We start from the raw sequence: 5,412 nt of genomic DNA on the forward strand, positions 1-5,412 counted from the left end.
TGAAGCACTGTCAGTTCAGCTCAACACCACGTTACAAAAGACGCTTTGAGGTACTGCCGGTGCTAACGCAATTTTACAGTAGAAATAGGAATTACATGAAAGAACCGGACAGAATCACTTCATACGGTGGCGTAAATCCCGAACATACCTCAGCGATGTCACTTTTCTCGGTTAGGGCTATCTGCTTTGTCAGCGAATGTAGAACATTTCGATAAAATAAAGAGCGAAAAATACTCCCCGTGTCAAGTTTTCTAACCACAGTCACTGGTTGATGTCGTACCGTGGTAATTCCCGGCCCTTCGAACGCACTAGCACTTTGTAGAGTCACATTTCCAGCGATTCCGCGCCGCACACGAACGAAGGTAAACAATCAAGATGGCGGAGTATTCCCCGTGTTGTCCTCGCCGTCAGCGCGGTGTGACAGGGTTGTCGGACAACAAATCGGGCAACACGGTTGCCGGGCGGCAGCAACATGTTGCCCGACTGTTGTTGTTGCCTTGATGTGACAGGGTCGCCGGCAACACGACTTCCCCCTGTTGCCGGATAGAGTTGTCCAACTGTTGCCTCAGTGTGACAGGGCCTTTAGTGAGTTCTGACTCAAGTGGTACGTTCCACGGAAGGCGCCACTGGAATGACCTCGCAGCTGGGCGCCTGTCCCCATGGTCGCCTTGTCGTCAGCGCATACGCCTTTGCAAAGCCGGACTCCCCCGCGCACAAACGCAGACACGGATAATCCGTTCATGGGAGCACGTTCCCGCTTCCAGCTGCAACTTCATACGAGCGACGATGCTTGTTCACGTAATCCTTCGCGTCCTTTCGAGCATCCATGCCTAAGAGACCTCTTTGTTAAAAACGATTCAGGCGCGTCAGAATATTGTAGTCGCCGGCGAGGATTGCGAGTTACCCTTGGGAGATCCTTTTGTTAGGCCCGGCGTCAGCGGCAAAGTATACTTCGGTTCATCTTCTGTTAAACCAAAACCATTTTTTTTTTCAGTAGCGTAGTCATATAGAAAGACCCCATGTCAAATTTTGCGATCTAATTCCGTCTACATATTTATTAAACTGGCCAGCAAACTTTCAAATCAGCCAAATCACCGAAATCTGCCAACTCCAGCGTGCGACATGAGGCGCAATCGTCAAGCGCAGTCAATGCGACGGAGTTGGAGCGGCCAACGTTGAGCCACAACGTCAGAGGCATGAATACGTCATTTTCACGTTTTGTTTATTTTTACTTCTCAGAGCGAAATTGAACGATGATGTCATGAGTTTCTCCTCCCGGTGCTGGCTCAATGGCGTCGACGTGATCACCGTAACGCGGATGCGCTAGTTTGCGCTACCCTGCTCGCTTACCGGTCTGTTTCTCCGCTCCCCCTCTCCTCTTTCGTCTTTCTGCCCCCCTCGCCCCCGGGCCATCACCGTACACGCCATGCGAAGCGACCTGCCCGCGTCGCGTGTCCTGTCCCTCCCCCCCCCCCCAACATCACAAGACCACGTGGTTCGACGTGACGTGGCAGTGCCTCCTATATAAGTTACACTATTCCTGTCAGCTCCGAGCACTGACAAGCGGAAGGGAGAGCGCAAATAGTATGTGTGGTTGCCGTGCGGTGGAGCCACCTAGGCGTACAAACCTGCCGTATAGTGAAGCCAACCATCTCTTCCGTAGGATGATCAATGATGTCGCCCCAGTAACCCCGACAGCAAGATATCTAAATGTTTTTGACTGACAGCTCGAGACCAGCTCGCCGTTTCCCAACGAAATATTACTTCTAATTTTCCTACCTTTTCACCCGCACACGACCCGGCGCCAACTATTTCTATGCGAGCGATTCAGGGTGACCGCTAAGGCTCCAAACTGCCGCCAAAGCATACGGTCAAGTGGCCAAGCGTTCTCCGCGTTCGCGCTGCAAAAACGAAGCCTGGCCGTCCTTGTTCCGTAGTTTCGTATTTTGTCTCAGCAAGACTTGTTTGAATCAGGGCGGTCATATCCAGAACAGTGTTCCACATGTTGATAAAAAAACATATATATGATATATTTTCAATAATACTGTAAATACAACATGCTAGAAAAATAGAAAGAAACAAACGTCGGCGGGGCGGCGCTACCTAGCCCTACGTGCGTGTTGTGAGGTGAAGCATCGGGTCTGGACACCTCTTGGAGAGAAGCTGACGGGCATAGTGTAACTTATATAGGAGGCACTGGACGTGGTCATCAATCTGACGGCACGAGACCAATGTTGCCTGACGCAACCGAAGTTTCGGTTTCGGTATCAGCTGATGTTTAAATTAATATTACAGAAATAATATTCCACATTTCGCGAATCCGAGGACGTAGAGTGGTTTAATAGTGCTCTGTGAAATGGAATCACATGTAAGCCTAATTTTTTCGGAATTCAGCGGAGTTGCCCTTTAAGATATCTCGTCTGCGTCGAACGATCGCGGAGGAGGCCTAATTTGAAAATGCCGAACTTCGCCGTCTGCTCGCTTGGCGGGTCGCCGCGCGTGGCCGCGAGCTTGCCGAAAATAATTGTTTGCGAAATAAATACTGGGCATTTAGAAATGAAACTTTCCGAAACTATGCTTCAGAACATGGTGAACCCGAATATAATATTTCTTAAAAATAATATTTTTTTGAAAACAAATGGAATTTTGTGGCCGTGTCCCCCGAAAGAAACTATGTATCTTTTGGACTGTGGTCACGACGCATAGAGATGTGAGATGGCGGGCGCAGTTTTAGACCGCACCTCTTAGGCGCCCGTTTCCGGCTTGAGCGGCGTCGCCGTCGCTGTCCCCGTCGCCGTCGCCGTCGCTGTCCCCGTCGCCGTCGCTGTCCCCGTCGCCGTCGCCGTCGCCGTCGGCGTAACTGCGAGGTGCATTATGGGTAAATTTCGCCGCTAAATTTAGCTGAAATTTTTACTAGGTAAATTTAGCTGAAAATTTTACCCGCTAAATTTAGCAGAAAAATTTCCCCACTAAATGTAGCTGAAAATACCCCACTAAATTTAGCGGAAAATTCACCCACCAAATTTAACAGCAAAGTTTCCCCGCCAAATTTAGACGAAACTTTTCCCTGCTAAATTTAGACGAAACTTTTCCCTGCTAAATTTAGCGGAAAATTTTCACCGCAAAACTTAGCGAAAAAAGTCCCCCCTCCCCCCCCCCCCCACCCCCTATTTAGCGGAAGATTTCCCCCTAAATATAGAAAAAAAAATTCCCGCAAAATTTAGGGGGAGGAAGAAGAGGACGAGCTAGGGATGCCACGGCTGTGGCGAGCTCCGTCTTTTTAGATCAAAAAGTCCTGCGTGATCGCACCGACGGCACTGATGGCGGTGCCGAAGCGGACGTGCCCCGCATGGGATCCGTGAGCAACCAAGACTCCGGCGCCGTCGCATCGACGCGCCGCAGCTGCCTGATGCCGGTCGCCGAGGAGCCACAAGGCAGCACCCAGGGTGGGTCAACCACCCCACAGATACGTCGGGTAAGCTCCTTTCATGGAATGGAAGTAGTTGAAATAGAGGGGACAGATATTACACCAGAACAAGTAACCAAAGAAGCGGGATGGCTTGACACCTACCGCAACAGGAATCGTAGAACCCTCGAGGAGCTTGGCCTAACAGCAGAAAAAACAAGCAAAACAGCTGGAGCCGGCGCAGTGCGTAACAGATATTCCACCAAGAAACCACAGCTGCCGCGACAGCCGCAACTGCCAAGGGACGATATAAAGATCATCGTACGTCCCCGCGACGGGCTTAATATTTCAAAACTAAGCGACGCGTTAATTCGAGATGGAGTACTGCGCGCCGCAATAGTAACAATCGCTGAGGCGGAAGACGACATATATCGCTTCTGCGTGGGACAAAATATCATAGTAATCAGCACTCCATGTTTGATAAACGCTGAGAAATACAATCGAATCTGAGAACTCAAATTCGGAGAGACGCACTACGAAGCCACTGCCTACGCAACCCCACCAGCAGACACCTCGAAAGGCGTAATCCACAATATTCCGAATTACGACACTGCGGAGGACATCACTAAAAACCTCACCTACAAGATGAACCCCCCCATCCTGCAGGTCCGTCGTATGGGAAACACCAACTGAGTCATCATCATCTTTGAAGGCCGAAAGGTAGCATTCTACGTCTACTACAGGGGCGCGGAGTACCGCTGCTACCTCCACTAGAAAAAAAGTGGAAGTGTGCGGCGCCTGCGGCCGCATCGGTCATCGCGCGGACGTATGCCCGACCCCTGACAAGCAAAAATGCATATAATGTGGTGCCCAAAACCCCACGGACAATCACAACTGCAACCCCAGCTGTACGCTATGTGGCAAAGAACACCCCACGGGAGACAAGCGCTGCCGGAAACGCTTCCAGACACCTTTCCTCATCAAACAGCGCCAGTGGGAAAACCGGCGACAACAGCAACAAGCACTACACAACCGGAGCGACGGAGACAAAGACCCATTGCTATCAAGTCAAGACGACAAAAAACAGCGGAGGCCCAACGCCCCTCCCGATCCAAATCAAGGAACACGGCCGACAGCCGCAAGGCATCTGAAACCAGATTTCCATCGGAACATAGACCCCAAGCGAAACAAGAAAACAAGACCTCAAACAACAACAAGATGAGCTGGGCAAGTGCAGTCTCCCAGCCTAAACCCACTATGACAGAAAACCCCACCCTCCCCTCATCTCACAACAGTGAGCTTACTAAAATAAAATAAAAAATGCTCGAAATACTACTAGCAGAAAATAAAGCCCTGAAGGCCGAGATCGCTCAACTCAAGGCAACACCGCCTGAAACGGCTGCACCCGCAGATCCAGAAACGACCCCTATAGAAATATATGCACCGCCGGCAGTTGTAGAACCTGCAGCACAAGATGCGGAATCAGATTCGGATATCGAACACCTACCCGCGAAACGTCAGAGCGGTAGAACAATCCCCTCATTCCCAGGGGAACAACCGCCCGCGCCGGCAACTTTAAGCTTAATATCAGGGAAGACATGATCATAGATAAAATCACCAGGGTCATTGATCTCAAATTCGAAGTAATCCATAAAAATTTCCACACCGTGATCATACCAATTTGCCGAGAATTGTAATGCCAAAATTACGGCCCTAGAAAACGCTCAACAGAGGCCCAGCGTAGGGCCCATTAAAGTAACTAAGCCTTACAGCCGCGCGACTAATGATGGCCAGGATTAGCGGTAAGAACACTGCGCACATCATATGGCAATGGAACTGCCGCGGATTCCGTAGTAAGAGGGGGAACCTCCAGCACTTCCCACAAAATAAAAATTCCGAAGTGACAGACATAATTGTACTTTAAGAGACGGGGGGGGGGGGGGGGGGGGCAGGTCAAATTATCAGGCTATACGTCCTTCTGTGCCGATGTATCGGGTACAGGCAAC

General features: G+C 50.4%; 1 pseudogene; it reads left to right on the forward strand.

The window, feature by feature from the left end:
• Positions 1 to 3,409: 3,409 nt before the first annotated feature.
• On the forward strand, positions 3,410 to 5,206 carry LOC121047875 (annotated as a pseudogene).
• The last annotated feature ends 206 nt before the right edge of the window (positions 5,207 to 5,412 follow it).

The sequence above is a fragment of the Ixodes scapularis genome, unplaced genomic scaffold (assembly GCF_016920785.2).
Source record: "Ixodes scapularis isolate PalLabHiFi unplaced genomic scaffold, ASM1692078v2 ptg000292l_1__unscaffolded, whole genome shotgun sequence".
NCBI lineage: Eukaryota > Metazoa > Arthropoda > Arachnida > Ixodida > Ixodidae > Ixodes > Ixodes scapularis.